At 40.2% G+C, this 24,657-nt stretch overlaps 1 long non-coding RNA gene across 1 annotated transcript; it reads left to right on the forward strand.

Moving 5' to 3' along the window:
- Positions 1-341: 341 nt before the first annotated feature.
- Positions 342-24,657, forward strand: LOC121422233. Its single transcript, XR_005971136.1, has 3 exons — positions 342-430; positions 13,375-13,544; positions 24,582-24,657. It is a non-coding gene; the product is annotated as an uncharacterized LOC121422233 (long non-coding RNA).

Below are 24,657 nucleotides of genomic sequence, written 5' to 3' on the forward strand. Positions count from 1 at the left end.
GTTAGTAATTTTCGTTTCTTGTGTGTTTCCATGGGATTTTTCACTGTCTACGATACCCCTGCCACCCCTCCATGCCAACATAAGTAGCGCATCTAATTTTGTCTGAAGGAGAGCAACAATAGACATTTCTACTTTGATCGATGAACAGGCTTCGTCCTACAACATCGTTGGAGTAAACTAAACTAATTAAGAAATTAAAAAAACACTTGACTAGCAGACAAATTAACCTTTCTTTTTTGCACTGTACTTTTTTTTAATTTTGCTGTTAATTGGACGTTTCGACGACACTGTAGTTGACGCGCCAGATTCAATTTTCGGATGTACTGTACTAGGACAGAAGAAAGCAAAGTCCAATTTCATTGTATCTTCATGTTCGTGGCTGATACACAGCCATTTTTATTTCTTGTAATAATAGTCGGGTACTTTAGTGGTGAGTAATTTGGGCATGCCGTAATTTGATTTATTTATTGAAATAAATTGGCATGAATTCAGGAACCTTCAACCACAGCAGTGGCCAGTGCAATATCAATATCATTATCAGTCACTCCGCATCGCAAGGTGCATTATTTTGGTTCAGTGCACGTGTCTCCATGCATGGCTCCAGCTCCATTCACTTTGTACACAAGTGCGCGTTAACAAATCGAGGAGTGCACTGCAATGAATGGTCATTCCCAAATGTAATTACAATTTGCAAGTTTTACAGCATGCTAATTTATTAGTGATCATTGTTCAAGTTGTATGCTGGTAAATAATCGGTGCGAATAAATGGGGATATGGTAATGCAGTGAATGTGAAATGAAGGCAGAGCTACCAAGTCTCACGGCACGCATTGTGCGTGAGACTCACGCAATCAGGGTCCGTCTCACGCATGGCATCCATTTTTCTCACGCATCGGGACCTGACAGAGAAAAAGTAGCATTATTCACCAGATTATACGACTGGCCGACCGCCTTCGCGTCTAGCCCGGGACGCGAGACGAATCAAAAGTGCAGTCAGCGCACGGCTAGTACGTGATAGTACTGATACGATGAATAGCGTGCGTGCATCGCATGGTTTTGAAGCCCATATCTCATGCGCGCGCGTTGCGCGTGCACCTTTTCGCAACATACGAGTGTAAGTACTGGCCGCGCGCGCACAGAGACGTCGAGTCATAAAAATCTCACGCATTACATTTTTTTTTAACTTGGCATCTCTGTGAAGGCTGAACTAGTACTACTAACTAGTAGGCCTACTGTCTACTGCGGCAGCCCGAACACGACGTACTGTCTGAAGTAACCCAGGGAACTCAGGATCTTACGTGTAAAGGCATACTCACCTGACAAGCGCGAAGTATGGTCAAAATAATTCTCCGAATAAATAGTTAAAACAGAAATCAAGCACTTACCAGTACCACGATTATATGGATGAAGGTCTAACGAGTGGCAGTTTCCTGACATCTGGGCACAAACTGGAACCTCAAAAAAAACCGAAAAGTTCTCTCCTACCCCAGTCTCGATCGGCCATTTTGTTACGATTCATAACAAAAATGGCCGATCGAGACGGGGGTAGAAGGAGAGAACTTTTCATCCCTCACATTTTCTTTTGATTGTTATTGTTTGAATTGTATAATATTTAATTTCTTACAGATTTGACAGGACCAACTTGACTGAGCCATATGATGGGGTGTCCAAACTTCGCGCACTTTTTCAAAAATATTCATCAGGCTTAATATTTTTCACAAAATATAATTTATACAAAACCAATTCAAGAAATAGTTACCACATTGACGGCAAGATCATAAACTATGAAATCATGGACGAAAATGTAAAGTAGGTCAAGGGGTTTCGCCGGTATCGCGATCTAAAAATTCTATTCTGATCGGCGAATGCGGGCTGTGCTGAAAAACGCGGTCACGCGCGAAGTTTGGACTCACTGCCATATAGTATTTTGACCAAAAGCTTCAGTCTCTGTATTTTGGTTGTTCCACTGAACTACGTTGGCTCAAATCACCAATACATAGACTGAAGAGCTAGGAGGCCCGTACGCACAGCCAACGTATAGGGAACTAGCGTTTGTGAAAATGTACCGTATTATGGACTAGCTTAATTCGCAAAAGGTTGCATAGATCTAAACTGGACCCGACCTTTCAATTCAGGATTAAGATCTAACAGGACTGTTAAAATGTGCTCCAAGTGTTCCAACTTACCCCATACGAGGTAAGTAGGAACATATAACACTGCCTGGTCAATTAAGAATTATACTAAAACTACATCTACTTCATGGTTTTTGCTTATTTGCTTATTTTTTTCAAGTTCAAAATATTAAAGGTGTGTATTCTGATTTGTTGTATGTTTTTTTTATTTACATATGATATGTACTTTATTTTATAAGCAATTAAGTCTATCAGCAATTTTATGTTCTTCTGCACCAAATTTACATGACACCGATCAGATAATTATTCATACAATGCAGTTTTTGTCTCACCTGCATAGTAGAGCAGGGATTGGATTCTCAAATGGTGGCGCTTGGAAGCCGTTATAAAAAAGTAAAAATAAAGAAAAATTAGGGAGATAAAAATGTATCTACCAGTTACCTGGAAATAAGGATTTGGTGATCATACAAAGAGAAAACAAAAACTCTTTACTTGACACTTAATTGATACTGCAACAAATAACAAGTGTTTAATTTCTTCTTTGTGTTTAATTTCCTTTTTTTTATTACAGGAAATAATTATACATAAATAAAACAAATAATGATCTTACATAAATCTCTTGAAGTGTCCGATGTAAAATCCCGAAGTGATGATGCTATATCCAAGTAATAATCCAAATGATAAAAATCCCAGTTGACTGGCGAAAATTCACAATGATGGCGATGATGAAACTGATGTTGAAGTCCGATGAATAATAAGAGTCACTGCAACGAGTTGAAATGTCCGTGAAGACGATGTTGATGATGATTAACAGTCAATTTCAGCAATCCATGGGTTGAAGCGTGTTCATTGAACAGGTTGATGATGTTGATGATCTCGATGAGAACTGATAATTTCTCTCTCAAAATAACTGCAAACAGTTCATTGATGCATAAACTGCTCTGATCTGATCTGGTGAAGTGATCTCATGTGATCTCCTGCTCTCATATGATGTGATGGTGTGATCTAATATGATGTGATGATGATCTTGAAGAATCCGCCAGCTTTATATACTAATTGCAAGTGTTCTAGATCATTCTCAAATTTCGACTTTCTCTTTCATTTTCATTTCCATTTCAAACTTTGCAAGTTGAATCTGAGCATCCTCTGACATATTGATAGAAGTTTCAGACTCCTCTGTAAGCTTCATGTGACTAGCTAACAAGTCAATTATCTCTGCCTTCTTTAATCCTGGGGCTAGAGATACACCAAAATGATCACAAACTGTTATCAAATCATCTTTCTTCAGTGACTTCAAATGATCATATGACAATTCTGTCTTTGCAAGAAATTCTTCAACATCAAATGTAGCCATAGTGAATATACACAAATACAAGCACGTAATAACACAGTACAGTATATTCTAGAACTTTCCAAAATGTTTCCAATTCAAATTGGCTTTTGTTTCAAATTGACTTTCGTCTCAAATTGGCTTTCGTTTCCTGAAAAACTGGTTTTAATTTCAAATTGGCTTATACAAATTTGGTTTTCGTTTCCCGGAAAACTGGTTTTAATTTCAAATTGGCTTATACATACATTCTCATATTCTCTTAACAGGCCAGATATATCATTTCTTTGATCTTCAGGCAGGTGTTTTAATGCCTCATCCATGTTTCCTAACATCTCTGAGTTACACAACTTTACACCACATGGTTCGTTCTTAGATACATCTGTATAAGACAATTCAAGCCCCGTTACATGTATGAATAATTGTAAAAGAATTTTAAAAGCAATTACATTTATCTATTAGTTATTTCCCTTTAAGGATAGCCAAGAATTGTAAAGAACATTCCAGGATGTCTTTTTATTATGCAGGCCTTGCCTATTTAAAGGCCAAGGAGTTTTATTGTTGAATAAGGAAAAGCCAAACAATAGAATTGTATTGGTAGTGGAAATGAATAGGCTTAGGTATTTTGTTTACACTGTTGATTTCAATGAGGTCATTCAAGAGTGTTCTGGATTTTGACTGCTCCTGAAAGGAGAAAGTTCTTTGGAAGACAATTCTAGAAGCTTGTAGATTAGTCGAAATTTGAGAATGATCTAGAACACTTGTAATTAGTATAAAGCTGCAGATTTTTCAAGATGATCATCACATCATATTAGATCGCTTGATCACACCATCACATCATATGAGAGCAGGAGATCACATCACATCATATGAGATCACTTCACCAGATCAGATCAGAGCAGTTTATGCATCAATGAACTGTTTGCAGTTATTTTGAGAAATTATCAGTTCTCATCGAGATCATCAACATCATCAACCTGTTCAATGAACACGCTTCAACCCATGGATTGCTGAAATTGACTGTTAATCATCATCAACATCGTCTTCACGGACATTTCAACTCGTTGCAGTGACTCTTATTATTCATCGGACTTCAACATCAGTTTCATCATCGCCATCATTGTGAATTTTCGCCAGTCAACTGGGATTTTTATCATTTGGATTATTACTTGGATATAGCATCATCACTTCGGGATTTTACATCGGACACTTCAAGAGATTTATGTAAGATCATTATTTGTTTTATTTTATGTATAATTATTTCCTGTAATAAAAAAAAGGAAAATTTAAAACTTCATATTTCAAATTCTAATTGTTATTTGTTGCAGTATCGTAACAAATAATTTTGGGGGCTTGTCCGGGAAACAAAAACCAAATTTGTATAAGCCAATTTGAAACTAAAAACCAGTTGTCCGGGAAACGGAAACCAAATTTGTACAAGCCAAGGCAATTTGAAACAAAAACCAATTTGAGACGAAAGTCAATTTGAAACAAATCCCAATTTGAATTGAAAACATTTTGGAAATTTTTGGAAAGTTCTAGAATATACTGTACTGTGTTATTACGTGCTTGTATTTGTGTATATTCACTATGGCTACATTTGATGTTGAAGAATTTCTTGCAATGACAGAATTGTCATATGATCATTTGAAGTCACTGAAGAAAGATGATTTGATAACAGTTTGTGATCATTTGGGTGTATCTCTAGCCCCAGGTTTAAAGAAGGTAGAGATAATTGACTTATTAGCTAGTCACATGAAGCTTACAGAGGAGTCTGAAACTTCTATTACTATGTCAGAGGATGCTCAGATCCAACTAGCAAAAATAGAATTGGAAAAAGAGAAAATCAACCTTAAAAAGGAAATAGAAATGGAGAAAATGAGATTAGAGTACCAGTTGAAATTGAAAGAAATGGAGTTAGCTCATGCAAATACTAACTCTACTCAAGATAAATCTCCCCAAGGCTTTGATGTGGCGAAAAATATTCGCCTTGTGCCAAAATTTGATGAAGAGGGAGTTGATACATATTTTGTGTCATTTGAAAAAGTGGCCAAGAGACTGAATTGGCCCGAGGAATACTGGACTCTTCTCCTCCAAAGTGTTTTTGTTGGAAAGGCTGCAAAAGTCTATTCTTCACTCTCTGAAACGCAATCATGTGACTATGCTACAGTAAAAGAAACAATTCTCAATGCATATGAGTTGGTACCAGAAGCGTACAGACATAAATTTAGGAACATGCAAAGACAATCAGGCCAGACATATGTTGAATTTGCTAGGGAACAAGAAATGATGTTCGATAAGTGGTACAGATCACTGAAAGTTGACAAAGATTTTGTTCACCTTAGGGAAGTTGTCCTCCTAGAAGAATTCAAAAAGAGTCTTCCTTTTGGCATTAAATCTCACTTAGATGACCATAGAGTTACTGAAGTCAGTAAAGCAGCCATAGTAGCTGATGAATTTGAGGTCACACATAAAGGTAGTGGAGATAGGCCTCCTTTCAAGAATTATTGGAAAAAGAAAGGTAAAGGGTCATTTGAATCCCACAATAAACCTAGTGAGGGAAAATATGCAAGCAAGGACAAAGACGCTAATAAGGATCAGGCTAGTGGGGGCACAGAATCAACCAAACGGTCTGAGAGTCGTAGTTCCAAAATTTGTACTCATTGTCATAAATCGGGACATTTGAAAGAATCATGTTGGAAATTGGTTGGAATGCCAACCAAAACTAAGAAAGACATGGGTTTTGTCAAGCAAACAAGTGTTCCCTCGATGGAGTTTGTTCCATCAGAGCCCAATCAAGATGTTGAGAGTGTTTCTCTAGAATTTGCTGATAAAGTCAAGCAGGTTGATGAAACTTTTAGAAGTTTTTTGCATGATGGTGAAGTATCCCCTTGTTCGACTGGTGCTGCTGGTAGGTCAGTGGTGATCCTTAGGGATACAGGGGCTGCACAGTCCCTGATGGTGCCAGGTGATTCGGCTCTTCCTCCGGAGAGTTCAGAGAATGCCAACGTCTTAGTTCAAGGTATTGGCCCAAATTTCATGTCGGTTCCTTTGCATAAGGTCGACTTAAAGTGTGACCTAGTTAGTGGTCCTGTGACTGTTGGTGTCGTTCCAGAATTACCCATGAAAGGTGTTGATTTCTTGTTAGGTAACGACTTGGCTGGAGATAAAGTTGTTGCATCTCCAGTGGTTTCGGAAAAGCCCGTTGAGGTAGCTGAAACTGAATTGTTGCAGGAAGATTTTCCAGGGATTTTCCCGGATTGTGTTGTTACTAGGTCTCAGACTCGTAGAGCTGAAAAGGATGATGCGGAATCTGCTGATGTAGAGGAGAGTAATGATGTCTGGTTAGCTGAAACCTTTTTCAAGGATTTGAATGGGGATAGTGTTGAAGGCTCTGTTGCTAACAATGGTAGTTTGTTTAGTAAATCCTCCCTTGTACAGGCACAACAGGCAGACCCAGAATTAAAAAGCTTGTCACAGAAAGCATGTTCTGAGGCTGAGGCTGATAAGGTTCCTGAGTGCTTTTATGTCAAAGATGACATTTTGATGAGGAAATGGAGACCTCCCCGGAGACCAGCTGATGAAGATTGGTGTATAATTCACCAGGTTGTAGTTCCTCCTTGTTACCGCACAGATATTCTGAAAATGGCTCATGAGTTACCTATGGCAGGTCATGTCGGTATTCGGAAGACAGAAGATAGAATTATGAGGCATTTCTATTGGCCTAAGATGCACAAAGATGTTGTGCATTTCTGTAAGACATGTCACACATGTCAGATTATTGGTAAGGCACAGCCTTCTATCAAGCCTGCTCCATTGATACCCATTCCTGCATTTGATGAACCTTTTACTAGGGTTCTTGTTGATTGTGTCGGACCCTTACCCAGAACGAGGTCGGGTCACAGATTTCTCCTGACGATTATGGACTTGTCTACACGGTTTCCAGAGGCGATACCTTTGAGGAGTATCACTGCGAAGACAGTGGTGCAGGCGTTAGTGCAGTTTTTCACTAGGTACGGTCTGCCGAAGGAAATTCAATCTGATCAAGGGTCAAATTTCATGTCAGGAATATTTCAGCAAGTTATGAAGGAGTTGGGAATAAAGCAGATTAAGTCTTCTGCTTATCACCCACAGTCCCAAGGAGCGTTAGAACGCTATCATCAGACTTTGAAGACCATGATTAGGGCTTATTGTGAAGACTATCCCGATGACTGGGATAAAGGGATCTCATTCCTACTGTTTGCAACTAGGGATTCCCCGAATGAGTCCACAGGTTTCAGTCCATTTGAATTGGTCTATGGTCATGAGGTTAGGGGTCCTCTAAAGCTTATCAAAGAGAGGTTTATGGTTCAGAATGATGATGTAAACCTTCTAGACTATGTGTCAAAGTTTAGAGAAAGGCTCTCAAAAGCTTGTGATGTGGCTAAGGAACACTTGAAAGAGTCGCAGGGAAAAATGAAAGCTCAAGCTGACAAAAATGCAAAAGAGCGAAGTTTCAAGCCTGGAGACAAAGTATTAGTGTTGTTGCCTTTGCAAGGTGAGCCCTTGAAAGCTAGGTTTAGTGGTCCCTACATAGTCAAAAAGAAATTGAATGATGTCAACTATGTGATCAGTACCCCTGATCGAAGAAAGTCTCAAAGAGTTTGTCATGTAAACATGTTAAAAGAATACTTTGAGCGAGAGGCTAGTCAGCCAATAGGTACAACACAGGTCAAAGAAGAAGAAAAACATGTAGATGTACATGAAGAAGAATGCTATGGAAAGACACATCATTAATTGTCTTATACAGATGTATCTAAGAACGAACAATGTGGTATAAAGTTGTCTAACTCAGAGATGTTAAGAAATATGGATGAGGCATTAAAACACCTGCCTGAAGATCAGAGAAATGATATATCTGGCCTGTTAAGAGAATATGAGAATGTATGTAAAGACAAACCAGGTCGTACACCTTTAACTGTACATGATGTAGACGTAGGTGATGTAAGACCTATCAAACAGAATCCTTATAGGCTCAATCCAAGCAAGTTGGAAATGGTGAATAAGGAAATACAGTTTATGTTAGATAATGACATAATCGAACCGAGTCAGGGTAGTTGGAGTTCCCCCATTGTAATGGTTCCAAAGCCAGATGGCTCTCAGAGATTTTGCATTGATTACCGAAAGGTAAATGCAGTAACTAAGACTGACTCGTATCCAATTCCTAGGTTAGAAGATTGTATTGATAGGGTTGGAAATTCTGCCTATATCACAAAGATAGACTTGCTTAAAGGATATTGGCAAGTGCCACTGACTGACCGAGCCAAAGAGATATCAGCCTTTGTTACACCTGAAGGCTTGTTTCAATGCAAAGTCATGCCTTTTGGAATGAAAAATGCACCAGCAACCTTCCAAAGGTTGACAAATCAAGTGATTGCCGGACTTGACAATTGTGTCGTATACATAGACGACATCCTAGTATACAGTGATACTTGGAATGATCATCTGAATCATTTGCGAGCACTGTTTGACAGGCTGGACAAAGCCAATCTAGTAGTGAATCTGATGAAAAGTGAATTTGCCAAGGCAAAGGTCACATATCTTGGTCATGTGGTTGGTCAAGGGCAAGTGCTACCAAGAGAAGCCAAGATACAAGCTATCTTAGACTTCCCAATTCCCACAACTAAGAAAGAATTGCTCAGATTCTTAGGTATGAGTGGCTTCTACAGGAAATTTGTTCCAAATTTCAGTACAGTGGTTAGTCCTCTGACAAACCTGCTGAAGGCAAAAGTGAAGTATGTTTGGTCTGACGAATGTCAAAGATCATTTGAGAAATTAAAGGCCATTTTGGTGAATGAGCCTGTTTTGGCAGCTCCAAACTTCACAAAGCCATTCAAAGTAGCTATTGATGCATGTGATGTTGGAGTAGGAGCAGTATTGCTCCAAGAAGATGAAGAAGGCATCGAAAAACCAGTGTGCTACTTCTCTAAGAAACTCAATCGGTTTCAAAAGAAATACTCAACTATTGAAAAAGAGGCCCTGAGTCTCGTACTAGCCCTTCAGCAGTTTGAGGTGTATCTAACCAATGGAGAGATTACAGTCTATACAGACCACAATCCTCTTGTGTTTTTGGAGAAATTCAAAACAAAGAATCAAAGACTGTACAGATGGAGCCTAATGCTCCAACCATTCCCTTTGAAAATTGTACACATAAAGGGAAAGAATAATGTAATTGCTGATGCTCTATCAAGAGTATAAAAAGTGAAATTATTCATGATTTTGACCAAGTGTGTCATTTGAAGAAAACATCTTTGATGTTCATTTATTTTAACATGTTCGTTAAGTACTATATCTTTGTACACGATAACTGTAAATGATTTATCAAGATGACTTTGAACAGTTAAAAGAAAAAATAATCATAAAGAAACCTTTACTACGGTAAAGCTTTCTTTTCCCCGGTGGGGGAGGTGTTACATGTATGAATAATTGTAAAAGAATTTTAAAAGCAATTACATTTATCTATTAGTTATTTCCCTTTAAGGATAGCCAAGAATTGTAAAGAACATTCCAGGATGTCTTTTTATTATGCAGGCCTTGCCTATTTAAAGGCCAAGGAGTTTTATTGTTGAATAAGGAAAAGCCAAACAATAGAATTGTATTGGTAGTGGAAATGAATAGGCTTAGGTATTTTGTTTACACTGTTGATTTCAATGAGGTCATTCAAGAGTGTTCTGGATTTTGACTGCTCCTGAAAGGAGAAAGTTCTTTTGGAAGACAATTCTAGAAGCTTGTAGATTAGTCGAAATTTGAGAATGATCTAGAACACTTGTAATTAGTATAAAGCTGCAGATTTTTCAAGATGATCATCACATCATATTAGATCACTTCACCAGATCAGATCAGAGCAGTTTATGCATCAATGAACTGTTTGCAGTTATTTTGAGAAATTATCAGTTCTCATCGAGATCATCAACATCATCAACCTGTTCAATGAACACGCTTCAACCCATGGATTGCTGAAATTGACTGTTAATCATCATCAACATCGTCTTCACGGACATTTCAACTCGTTGCAGTGACTCTTATTATTCATCGGACTTCAACATCAGTTTCATCATCGCCATCATTGTGAATTTTCGCCAGTCAACTGGGATTTTTATCATTTGGATTATTACTTGGATATAGCATCATCACTTCGGGATTTTACATCGGACACTTCAAGAGATTTATGTAAGATCATTATTTGTTTTATTTTATGTATAATTATTTCCTGTAATAAAAAAAAGGAAAATTTAAAACTTCATATTTCATATTCTAATTGTTATTTGTTGCAGTATCGTAACAACACCGATCAGATAATTATTCATACAATGCAGTTTTTGTCTCACCTGCATAGTAGAGCAGGGATTGGATTCTCAAATGGTGGCGCTTGGAAGCCGTTATAAAAAAGTAAAAATAAAGAAAAATTAGGGAGATAAAAATGTATCTACCAGTTACCTGGAAATAAGGATTTGGTGATCATTTTAATACAAAGAGAAAACAAAAACTCTTTACTTGACACTTAATTGATTTCCTCAAATTTTGTCAAATTTAGCACTCGATAACCTCTTTTATAGAGGATTGATACTGTTCTATTATTTATTCTATGAGCTGTAAAAAGTGATTTGAAAACCCTGTTTGTAGGATTTCTATTTCAACGGTTAGAAATTTTGCATTTCCAGAGTATCCTTTTTGTTTAAGAGTAAAACATCAAATAATGTGATATTCAAAGCATCCTGATCATAAAAGATTATGAATTTGGGACATAACAAGCAGAAACTTTGTTTCCGGAGCCAATTAAAATCCGAAGTTGTATAAGTGAAATACATGTATGCTCAGATGTATTGCCTTCTGTGATTGCCTGCATGCACTCTTGCCTAACACGAACTGAATGAATGATACTGCCCCAGGATACTGCACGTGAGTTGTAGAGTTGCAGTTTGGGGCGCTAATGAGGTGCAACGCCTAATTTTCAGCTCTTGGAAAATCAGGGAACGTATACCGTAACTTTAGCCACTGGCGTACAGATGGGGGCGGGAATGGGGGGCCCCCAAGTGTTTCACGTCCAAGAAAACAAAAGGAGAAAAGGAAAGGAAAATATTGTATTATTAACTGAATAATATGTCAAAGTATAGATTTTTGTATTGAAAAGTTAAATATTTTTGCTTCAGCTGCCATATCTAGCCCCCTCATTTTTTTATACTCATTACGCCACTTGCTTCAGCCAATAGATCTGGTGCAGAACAGTCTGAACTAGTGGTATCATTGGAATGTTGTGAAAAAGTCACTGGCCATTTTTTCTTTTGATATCGTGTAGTTTGTTGGCATTTGTATTTCTTCTGTTATTAATTAGAGCCCCTCTGGGCAATTTAAAAGGCCTCATATTCCAAAATTTCTGGGGGAAAAGAAATGTGGCGCTTCCAAAAAAGTAATTGAGAATGGCTGTAGTAGAGTAAAACTATAGGCACCGCTTTTCTGACGGCGACGGCATCAACTCCAAATCTTAACTGAAGATTAAGTTTTTGAAATGACAGCATAACTTTAAAAATATATAGACCTAGTTCATGAAACTTGGACATAGGTTTAATCAAGTATTGCTAAATATCCTGCCTGAGTTTCAAGTCACATGACCAAGGTCAAAGGTCATTTTGGGTCAATGAACTTTGACCAAGTTGGGGGTATCTGTTGAATTACCATCATAACTTCAAAAGTTTATGGATCTGATTCATGAAACTTGGATATAAGAATAATCAAGGATCACTGAACATTCCGTGCAAGTTTAAGGTCACATGATCAAGGTCAAAGGTCATTAAAGGTCAATGAACTTTGGTCCAATTGGGGGTATTTGTTGAATTACCATCATAACTTTGAAAGTTGATTGGTCTAGTTCATAAAACCTGGACATAAGAGTAATCAAGTGTCACTGAAGATCCTGTGTGAGTTTCAGGTTACATGACCAAGGTCAAAGGTCAATGGACTTTGGCCATGTTGGGGGTATCTATTGAATTTCCATCATAACTTTAAATGTTTATGGATCTGATTCATGAAACTTGGCCATAAGAATAATCAAGTATCACTGAACATCCTGTGTGAGTTTAAGGTCACATGATCAAGTTCAAAGGTCATTAAAGAGAAATTCCAGTAGTTGCAGTAAACACTGATTTCATGAGAAAGTCTGTAAAACAAGGCTTAATTGTCATTGTCAGTATATTTTCGAGGATCTAGATCTGGTACAGTTACATTAACTGAACTTTGTCAATCTTGAAATCTACGCTGAAAAATGTTCACACCGAAGATCCCCAACACAGATAAGCGCACGTGGGACAGTGTAATTATTGCTTAAAGCGTCAGGCCTGACGCTCTACCCGAATCCTGTGCTTCTCAGCAAATTACACAATTTCTTCCAGAATTTTTTGGCACATGCGTTTTTTATTCATACAAACAGACACTTTTCATTGGTCATTTCATTGGATTCTGTACGAACTCATTTTGATATCGTTACCAAAACAAGCATTTACCTTTAAAGGTCAATGAACTGTGGCCAAAACCTGGACATAAGAGTAATCAAGTATCACTGAACATCCTGTGCGAGTTTCAGGTCACATGACCAAGATCAAAGGTCAATGGACTTTAGCCATGTTGGGGGTATCTGTTGAATTTCCATCATAACTTTAAAAGTGTTTGGATTTGATTTTTTTTTGTGTTTTGTCTGTACCATTTTTCAGTATAATCAGCTCACTTATTGAAGGGCAGCAATTATTGCATGGGGATGCATGTACATGCATTCAACACATATATTTCAGGGGATGTATGGTGGTGGGGTCAATCCTTGGTTTACAGTGGAATAAAAATTATTCAATTTATAGTTATTTCATCTTTATTTTGTTTTTTAATTTAGGTTTTTCCTGCATTTTGCAAATCAAGTCAAGATGCCATTCCCATCCTGGTTTTATTCTTGCGAAGTATTGTGGACATCAAATTATTTTCATTTACGGTAATAGTTTCAAATCACAAGTGCAGATGCCACTTCCCCTCTGGATCAGAAGCTGTGAGATCATCCCATTTGAGGTGAGTCGTGAGTGCACACCGGCTGGCCACCTGGGCCCCGTCTCACAAAAAAATTACTATTGATTTGGTCAACTTCAGCTTTATGGAAATCCTTCAATGTCATAGTTTTTTCTACAAGAAATTTGCACAAAATCCTTTGTGAACAAGAAGGAAACTAAATTTCCAAGAAAACGATAGATGAATGATTTTTTTTCATATCAGGGGGCCGTTTCATAAAGCTGTTCGTAAGTTAAGAGCGACTTTAAGAACGACTGGTGATCCTTTCTTATGCGCTAAACCATCGCCAATTCAATATACCACTTACCGCAAGAAGGGATCACCAGTCGTTCTTAAAGTCGCTCTTAACTTACGAACAGCTTTATGAAACACCCACCTGGTATTATGAACAAACATGCATTTAGATGTTGACGTTGCTGGCTTTCCATAGTTGTGGTTGATTGGATCAATTTCAACTCTTTGCAAGATGGCTCTGGTATCTGAAGTAGATATGAACCCAGAGTCTGTGTTCATATCTACTGTAGATATCTTCTCTTTTTTTGTTATTTTTTTATATTTATTCAGTCACCTTAGAAAAAAAGTAGAAAGTGGTAGGATAATCTGCATTGAAGTAATAATAAGAATGTAGTGAATTCAAATGATAAGGTAAATTTACTTGTAGAAATTATTTAATGTCCATCATATCTGGAAAGCATTTTGAAAAAACATGCACTTAGATGTTGATGTTGCTGGCTTTCCATAGTTGTGGTTGATTGGATCAATTTCAACTCCTTGTAAGATGGCTCTGGTATCTACAGTAGATATGAACCCAGAGTCTATGTTCATATCTACTGTAGATATCTTTTTTTTTTGTTATTTTCTTATATTTATTCAGTCACCTTAGAAAAAATAGAAAGTTGAAGGATAATTTGGATTAAAGTAATGATAAATATACATATATTAAAAAAAATTCCTGAATATTTACATGTAGTTCTAGATATGACTTCTTACAAAAGTTTGAGGTATTTCAGATGTGAAGGTAGAGTTACATTTCTTATTACAGATACATCTACAGATATTTATGTTTATAGCTCTTGTATTGTGTGTGTTTACATGTGTTCGATCCATTTAGCAGTAGTGGCCAAAATACCAATGCTAGCATGACTCCACACTGTTGTGGATCTGGTCACAAAGTAAAATAGTTTTGAGAGCACTAGCTTTCTGTAGGGACAGCGATTTTTAGTTTACAGGTAAATCAAAATGGATGATCTGTTTGGTTCTTTAAAGGACAAGTCCACCCCAATAAAAACTTGATTTGAATAAAAAGAGAAAAATTCAACAAGCATAACACTGAAAATTTCATCAAAATCGGATTTAAAATAAGAAAGTTATAACATTTCAAAGTTTCGCGTATTTTCAACAAAAAAGTTATGTGAACGAGCCAGTTACATCTAAATGAGAGAGTTGATGACATCACTCACTCACTATTTCTTTTGTATTTTAAAGAAATATTGAATATTATTTTCTCCTCATTGTCATGTGAAATGAAGTTTCATTCCTCGCTGAACACATGGAATTCCATTATTTTAACATTTTGTGCTTCTGGCAAGGAGGTCCTAATCGTCAAATTCGTTAAAATTGAAATATTAATTCAAACAATAAAAAACAAAAGAAATAGTGAGTGACATCATCGACTCATTTGGATGTAACTGGCTCGTTCATATAACTATTTTGTTGAAAATAAGCGAAACTTTGAAATGTCATAACTTTCTTATTTTACATGCGATTTTGATGAAATTTTCAGCATTGTGCTTGTCTGATTTTTCTCTATTGATTCTTATCAACATTTTTCTGAGGTGGACTTGACCTTTGATTATCATGTGAAAATTCATTGAATTTCTGTAGGGACAGCGATTTTTAGATCAAAATGTATGATCTGTTTGATTCTTTAATTACCATGTGGCAATTCATTGAATTTCTGTAGGGATAGCGATTTTGAGTTTACAGGTAGGCCTACATAAAAATGGATAATCTGTTTGGTTCTTTAATTATCATGTGAAAATTCATTGAATCTACCTTGCAAAAGGAATCCACAGTTTTGCTGTGTACATTTTCCATTACAAAAAAGAATTACAGGGTTTTCTGAAATAGACAATCACTTCCCCTATTTCTTATTTACTTCAATAACTCCATACATCTACTTGATTTGCTAGTTCAGCCCTCTGGACTGCCATACCCGAATAGAACTCCCAAGGATTTAAAAAGCGCGAGCGCGCCCTCTCCCGTTCAGGCTTACTACCCATGATCACCGCGCAACTAGCGTCCATCTTCCTCTTTTGCTTTCGGCAAGCCACCTGTCAAGACGTGCTCAGATAAGTCTCCTAAGAGCTCAAATCTTTTGAGCTTTGGTATATTATTTTCGCTTATCTGTGGTGCATTCTCCCTTTTAATTTCAATCTTTCCATTTGTGTGTAAGATTGTGTTCAGAATTTACACTTGGCGTGACTTTTTAGACGTGTTTTTGGTGACACTTAAATTGTTTTTCTAACGTTTGAGTTCTCGTCGCGCCGCATCGCTAGCGCGTTCGCGAGGCACCGGGCTTGGCCTGCCTACGTGGCAGCAAGCCTTCACCACCTGTCATGGTTATTGTTCTTCACGTTCAAAGCGTGGTGGCTTTTGGTGCCGTTTTTTAATTAAATTCTAGACAGCCTCTACACTTTGTTGTCGAGGGTGTTATTGTTATTTCTTTTTGCAGGTTGGGATCTTCAACTCTGTTCCTTCCTTGCTTTCTGGAATTGATTTATTAAGATTTTCGATTGATTATTGATTGATTAATTCTTCAATTCTCTTCCCTTTCTGTTCTGAATAAATTTCTTAATTGATATTTTATTCACAGGCGGATCTTAAAGCTCAATTCCTTTTTCCTTCTGTTCTGAATAAATTTCTTGATTGATATTTTATTCACAGGCGGATCTTAAAGCTCAATTCCTTTTCCTTCTGTTCTGAATAAATTTCTTGATTGATATTTTATTCACAGGCGGATCCTAAAGCTCAATTCCTTTTCCTTTCTGTTCTGAATAAAATTCTTGATTAATATTTTATTCACAGACGCTTCGGGGATTGTTTAATTCGGCTTACGCAATTATACCTGATGATTGTTTGGTTATTCAATCCCCCCTAAAAAAAAAAAAAAAAAAAAAAAAATTTTTTGTTCTTTACAGGTGGGGTCTCCTTCCTGTTAGAAATTTTTTTGACCTGTCCCGGAATTGTTTTCTTCGTTCAATTCCCTCTTCCCTCCTAGTCTTATATATTTTTTTTTTATTTCGACAGGCGGGCTCTACGATTCCCTTTGAGGATTTACTGTGTCGTTCTTCCTCTTGGAATCGTTACTAGAGACGTTCCTCCTTCCTCCTGTTCTGAATTTCTTTACCTTTCCACAGGAGGTTACTTTTTTTTTTTTTCCTCTTGGAAATTATCGTAAAATTTCTCTTATCTGGAATTATTTGTCTCTCAATCCCTTTTCTTCCTGCTCTGAAATGCTTGTTTTTGTGTTTCTTCGCAGGTGGAAACTTCGTTCTCTTCTGAACTTGCATTCATTTTTGAATTTTTGTTTCGAATTTTTCCTTCGGGCACAAAAAAGAGAATATAGTAGGGGAACCTTGTAGGAGTTTCTTTTTTCAAAGTCTCCGATCTCCTTTTTATTTTCTTACAGGCAGATACCTAAACTATTCTTAGGTTCTTCTTCCTCCCTACCCCTCCCCTCTTGTTTTGTTCTGTTTGCTCAAACAAACTCCTTTTAGGAGGAGGGAAAGACCACTCCGGTCTCCACTTTTAATCTAAGCGAGATCTTTGTAAAAAAAAAAGAAAAAGAAAAATTCTTGTTTTTCCTTTTTCAGGTAGAGAGAGGTATCTTTGAATGGGACTAACACAGCCCCAGAGGACCTGGTGCCCTCCACGGGGACCGTCCCGATTGCAAGTTACAGAAGTCGGCCGCCTCCAGGCGAGCAGGAGGGACGCCGCGGTGAGCGCCCAGCGGCGGTGAGTATGAGGGTGCGTCGATCAGTATTCCGAATTTGCGGTCGGATGCTAAGAGAAGGAAGGCCGAGACTGTGGTGCCACGGTCTCGGACAAAGGAAAAAGTGGTAGCCAAGGCTTCCAAGCCTAAACTAGGTCCTGCCGCCGCAGCACCCATAGGGCTATGCGACCCACCGGCTACCGGGTCACCAGAAGTCCGGAGGGAGAGTGCGGTTCTCTCTCCCCCCGGCACAGGTCAGGATCTCTGCCGTATAAGTCGTCCTCCGTTGACAGCATCGGGAGAGATCGCCCAGCCCCTGACCGCGAGAGGCGTCACACAGACTGTAACCACAATCTGATCGTGACCACAATCTGACCCCGTCAGATTCGGTTGAAGTTTCGTTGTTGGCGGCCGCCCTGCCAGGGGCGGCAAATCGTAAGAGATCACCCGTGCCTCTTGTGCCTTCTTCTGCTCCGGCCACGCCGGCGGAGCCCGCAAAATAAGAAGAAGAAGAAGAGGTCGAAGGAGAGGTCGGCCAGCCCTGTTGCCATGGGCATTCCTCCTTCAGACCCTCTTATCGGTGGCCAGATGTTACAGTCATACATGTTATGCTGCTATATTCTGCTACCGCGAGAGGCGTCACACATCGGGCTGTGACCACAATCTGACCCCGTCAGATTCGGGTGAAGTTTCATTGTCGGCGGCCGCCCTGCCAGGGGCGGCAAATCGTAAGAAATCACCCGTGCCTCTCATGCCTTCTTCTGCCCCGGCCACGCCGGCGGAGCCCGCAGAAAGAGAAGAAGAAGAAGAGGTCGAAGGAGAGGTTGGCCAGCCCTGCTGCCATGGGCGTTCCTCCTTCAGACCCTTGTGTCGGTGGTCAGATGTTACAGCTATTCATGCTGCTACATTCTGCTACCGCGAGAGGCGTCACACATCAGACTGTGACCACAATCTGACCCCGTCAGATTCGGGTGAAGTTTCGTTGTTGACGGCCGCCCTGCCAGGGGCGGCAAATCGTAAGAAATCACCCGTGCCTCTTGTGCCTTCTTCTGCCCCGGCCACACCGGCGGAGGCCGCGAAGAAGAAGAGGTCGAAGGTGAGGTCGGCCAGCCCTGTTGCCATGGGCGTCCCTCCTTCAGACCCTTGTGTCGGTGGTCAGATGTCACAGCTATTCATGCTGCTACATTCTGCTTTCGAGTAGTGCGGGTTCACCCCACCCTCGACGTCTACTCACCCCGCTGATGCCCCTGAGCATCAAGCGAGACAAGTGGGCAATAACCACCAGACACCCGGGAAATCCTCGAGCGATTCTGTTAAATCGCCAGCCAGTGCACCGACTAACCGGGTGCCCCAAGATCGCGTGTGCTTTCCAGCATTTTCGTCGATCTCAGAGCACGTGTCCCAGCCGACACGTGGGGCCACCCCGGCGCTTACTGGACAACCTCCCGGTTCAGTCCATAGAGCGAGACTCCCTTTACGAGGACAACCCCTATCCCGCGGGCGACTTTTCAGTAAGCGCTCAGGCGCTGCTTGACAAGTATCTACCTCACATCTACCCTCCGAGCGGGGGTATTGATGAAGCAAGGGAGTCCATATTTTCTCGCCCCGCCTCTTCAGGCGCTCCGAGCTCAATCGGCCGAATTGGGGGTCTCGGAGAGTGACGGGGTCGCTCTAGACGAGGCGGCTCCTACGACGAGGAAGCCGCCAGCTCCGTGGGTGTAAACCCACCCCCGCTCTGCTGCTGCCCGGAAGCGCCAGGCTCCGGCGCCGCCGTCTCGAAATTTTCAAGCCTCTCGAGGCTAGCGAGAAGGCAGAGGCAGGGGGGGGGGGCGATTATTATGCAGGTACTCCCGAATTCGCCCTCTACGTCAAGCTCACATACGGCGACGACTCCTTCAGCGGTAACTCTCCATTCTTCCCCCTAAGCGGGCCCGTAGATTGGAGGTATGAATCTCTTACATACCGCATGCCGCACTTCTCTCGTGAGAATGTTTGGCTGCTTTGAGAGGACAACCTATCACGTCCGCCCAGGCGACGGGACCGTCGCTTTTCTGGCCTGAACCTCACTTTCTATTCGAAAGTAAGGGTGCCCTGTCTTACTTAGCTCCTACCCTTGCAACGCCAGAGTCAGGGCTATAGTACAGACACCCGTTCTCCAGCGATCGCCGCTGAAGAGAGGGCGACTCTGATATGAGCACCATCACCGCTCAGCGGTATGTCTCACTATCTCATAGCTCTCCGAGCTTATGAGTATGTATATCGGATCTGAATGTCACGGCGATTAAAAGTTCTCCTGTGCTTAATAATCGCTATGCCTTCACCACCCGGTGCATTATGGTTATGTTAACCTATTTGTCTCGTATTCGGGCGGCTCGTACGAACCCTGCCCGAGCTGCCATCACCGTCGTCCCCCCGGACACCGCCGGCAGCACCCGCACCGAATACGTGGAAGGAATCAGCTTTTCATATGCTAGATATCCCTCCTGTTGACATTCACAGCTGTTCCCCGAGTCTTTCCCGGTTGGGTAAACATCATCTCGGAGGAAAGTAACCGCCGTACATCTCATGAGATTGTTGGCTATGTACGTGCGTTCAAACTTGTTTAAAGCCCCAGGATTCTCTGTTGGCATTCTATGCCTACTTTCTGGGCACACCCACCGTACCGGGTCGGCGAGTTCACACCAAACTGTACACCACCAGACCATCGGTCGAGCTCTAACTGTCTATCTTATAGACTGCCCTCTATGTGGGTCAATCTTGCGGGCGTCTCCGCCGCTCCCTCCTTGTGCGGAGTGGTCTACGGTGGATGTCTTTACCGTGCCCGTTAGTCGAATCGGCTTCTTTCTTAGAAATTTTTTCACGGCACACTCGAGTCGCCCCGCATGCTGCTTTCATCCTCCTTCCATGCAAGGCATGTGGCCAGGGTCACCGCACGACCGAGGATGATGTAACAGTGGATGGATGTATGCTTATGCCTTCCTAACCACGATCACTACGACCCGCCTTCTCTCGGGCCGACTGTGGATGAGCCTCTCCATGTAAGTGATTTACTTCACTGGAGTTCTTCTTTTAGAAATTTAGATTCTCATCCCCCGCTGCTTAGGGCGTCATTTTTGCCGCCCCCCGCAGCTTTTTGGAGCTCCTTATCTTACCGATATCGGACTGTTCCACGCTGCCGCAACCGGCGCCGGCGGTGCTCGCTCTTACGATCACCTGAGAAACAGGCCTTGTGACTGTTTTCATAAACAACTGGTTCTCACCGCAGACTGATGGAAATTTTGTGATTACTTCCTCAAGTCTCCTTCGCTTGTTTCTTCAAGCGAGGACTTCGACACTCTTAGCCAGTTTCCGTCCCTAACTTGATAGGACAGGGCCGTTGCTACCTCATTCGATTCCGTTGGGAATGTAACGGTTGAGGTATCATATCTGGCGATGTCTGTTCGTTTAGAGCATCTCTTGATGGTCGTTTACACGTAATATCGTGACAGATTTTTTTTCGCCAGCTCCCTCTGGCGTACACTTGCTGCTGCTAGGGATTCCCCCGCCCAGCGGACAGCCATCGCAGCCTAGCCTCACGGGCTCTCTCGGCGATGGTGGCTTGAGCCAAGCCACCTCTTCCACCGCGGGCACTGCACCCTCAGATGGGTGCTTCAATCAGTATGGGAGAAAGGGGATCCTGAGTTCTCTCTCGATCACTCGGTCTAACACACTTTTGTCGTGATGTGTACCGCGCTGTATCCCTGACACGCCCGGTTGAGCTGTTTTGACCAGACTGCTCTATTCTACATAGGCAACATGTCCGCGGCATTCCTTATTAACAGGATGGCACTCAGTCGCTTTCTCGACCCTTGTCTGCCTTACGAGTGGTTTTCTTCCTAAATCCCTACTCTCCGTCGTTCCTGGTCCCCTTCGGACCGCTAGTAACTTTTTACCACAGCTCTCTATCAGAATTCTGCAGATTTCTGCCCTCACGCATTTGAGACAGATATCGAATTCTGGGCGCTTTCTCCCACGCGGAGGCTTCCCCTACAGAAATTTCCAAGCTTGCGGGAAGCGTGCGACTAGCTTGCGCAAGCTTGCGGCATGCTAGTAACTAGCATGCGGTTAGCTTAATAAGCGTGTGATATGCGTGCAGAGTAATAGTTAAGCGATCTTTTAGCGAGCAGGGACTGTTCGCTAGCATGCACTCGCTTATTAAGCGAGTGCCCTGCTAGTCGCATGCTAGTTACTAGCAAGCGGCACGCTTAAATTTCGGTAGGGGTTCTGAGATATCTCGCCTTCTCAGATTGGTCGATTGATCACTTACTGAGCCTTAAAAGCTTCAGTTTTCCGATCACGATTCTTGTTGAAATTTTCAACAAATTTCGATTCTTACGCTCTAGTCAGCAGGTGATGTTGTTCTCCTGACACTAGGCCGAGGGCCCATGATACTTAGTATTCCTGAGTATACAGGGCATTCCTCTCGAGGACATTTTTGAGGGCCGCCTTTTGGCGCTCAACTAACTCCTTCACTTCTTTCTACTTGAAGGACATTCCGTCCAGCGAGGCGAGATTTGCTGCTTCGGCGCTTAAAGCAGCTGCGGCTTTTTCCCCCTCTCCCTAAATTTCGTTGTTTTTGTTTTTTTCTTTTAAAATTTTCTTAGGCTTACAATTGAAAACATGCCTCCCTACGGTTTGAGTCCGTGCTGGTCTAGCAAATCAAGTAGATATATGGAGTTATTGAAGTAAATTATGAAAATACTTACCTGATTTTCTTATTTACGAGATAACTCATACATCTACTTGATACCCTCCCACCGACCCTCCGCCTTGCGTAGCAACATGTTTCAACGTATGGGCTTGCGAAAGGTGAGGAAGATGGACGCTAGTTGCGCGGTGATCATGGGTAGTAAGTCTGAACGGGAGAGGGCGCGCTCGCGCTTTTTAAATCCTTGGGAGTTCTATTCGGGTATGGCAGTCCAGAGGGCTGAACTAGCAAATCAAGTAGATGTATGAGTTATCTCGTAAATAAGAAAATCAGGTAAGTATTTTCATAGTTTGTTTTAAAAGAAGCATTTCAGGGCCCCGTATTACAAAGAGTTACGATTGATCCTATCAATCACAACTATGGACGGCCAGCGACATCAACATCTAAAATGCCTGAATGTTAAAAATGTTTTCTAGATACATGTATGACATAAATTACATACATTCACTGTTTTCTTGAAAATTTGGTGTGTTCACCTTTGTTACAGAAGACATTTTGAATATTTAATGTAGAAAAAATTATGACACTGATGGATTTCCATAGAGTTATAATTGATCCAATTGATCGTAACTTTTTGTAATACGGGGCCAATTTTAGAAGGATGTGAAAATTTAATTTTTACTACTAATTTTAGCAGTCACAATTGTATTATTTAGAAAAATGTGGGACGGTATATTTTATTTAAGGGCAAGTCCAAGAATTCGCGCGCGTTACGTATGGGACATTTCAGAGGGTTTAATGACCCGAAAAAAGTGTTAAATGACTTTGATTAGATTGAATACCCTCATGATGGTAGACACCTAGGAGAAGAATAATCATGCAAAAAATTGTGACATATGACCCTGACCTTGACCTTTTCGAGAGAAAAGTATTTCACTTGACAACTTGAAACTTAGTGTGATAGAAGTCACAATTCTATAGTATATTTATGGCAAGTTTCATGCCATACGCCAAATCTCTCTAATTACAGACTCTGATTAAACAAATTAATGACATGTTACGTATGGGACAGTTACGTATGGGACATTTCGTCCCCATAGAGAACGTACACAATTTTCCCCATAATTCAAAAAATTGAAATAATTTGAAAAATGGAAATAACAAAAGAGTATCTTTCTCTGAAAATGTTCTACAGAGACATATTTGATATGACTGAAGGGGAAATTAGCAATTTCAACCTTTTATTACTTGTTTTTCATGGTTTTATGAATTTCTTATGTATTTCTTTGTTTGTTTTTTTCATATTTTTCCATTTTCAATTTTTTTTTGCTTCAATTGTATTCATTAATCAGTATTCATAACAAATCAGTCCTTAAAAACTAAAGGAAAGGTAAATACACTATTTATAGCACTCTTGAAATTTGTTTTTTTTCCATTCACTTTGTACACAAATCTCCCCATTGACATTGTGTGTAAATGTCCCATACGTAACATGTTGTCCCATACGTAACAATTTTTTAATTAACTTTTAATTAAAAAGTAAACTCTATTTTTGAAACTTTTTGTGGTATAACATTTTCATACTAAATAAATTAGAACTTCCCAGAGATGCAACATTACAAGTACATGTATTGTATTATGAGAAATAACTTAAAAAAACATCCTCAAAATGTTACGTATGGGACATTCCATCCTTGGACAAGACCTAATTTGCATAATTAATTAGATGACACCACTTTTTTCTGCCAAAAGTAATAAGATGTTAGGGGGTCCATGTCCCACCTATGACTAAATCTCAGAAGTTTTGTTTTCATTTTCTATGAGTTTTTATAATTGTCCCATACGTAACACCAATTTTATTGATTATGCAAATTAGGTGCCCCAAATTAGAATAAATATGCATATTATCAAATTTTCCTTAATGAAATTTTAAAATTCAACATTTGGGCTTTCTTACCCCACCAAAGATAACTTCTTAAATTAAAGATGAAATTTTGCCTTCTAGGGTGACCTTTTCTTGGACTTGCCCTTAAGATTATCATGATAACAACATTATCTGGAGTGGAGCGTTGTGGCCCAGTGGATAAGTCTTCTGACTTTGAAACATAGGGTCTTGAGTTTCAATCCCAGCCATGGCGTAATTTCCTTCAAGAAATTTATCCACATTGTGCTGCACTCAACCTAGGTGAGGTGAATGGGTACCCGGCAGGATTAATTCCTTGAATGCATGAGCGCTGGAAGGCAGCTCGAGCTAAAGCCGGAATAATAATAACAACGCGCCTCGGAATAGAATATTTCTAGATAGATGGCGCTTTATAAATGCCTATTATTATTATCTTTTCTTTATTTGCTTGTATAGGTGAGTAGCGACTAGCGCCTGAACGAATGGTTGAGTAACACCACTATCTTTTCTTTATTTGCTTGTATAGGTTAGT

Source organism: Lytechinus variegatus, chromosome 10, assembly GCF_018143015.1.
Source record: "Lytechinus variegatus isolate NC3 chromosome 10, Lvar_3.0, whole genome shotgun sequence".
NCBI classification, from domain to species: domain Eukaryota; kingdom Metazoa; phylum Echinodermata; class Echinoidea; order Temnopleuroida; family Toxopneustidae; genus Lytechinus; species Lytechinus variegatus.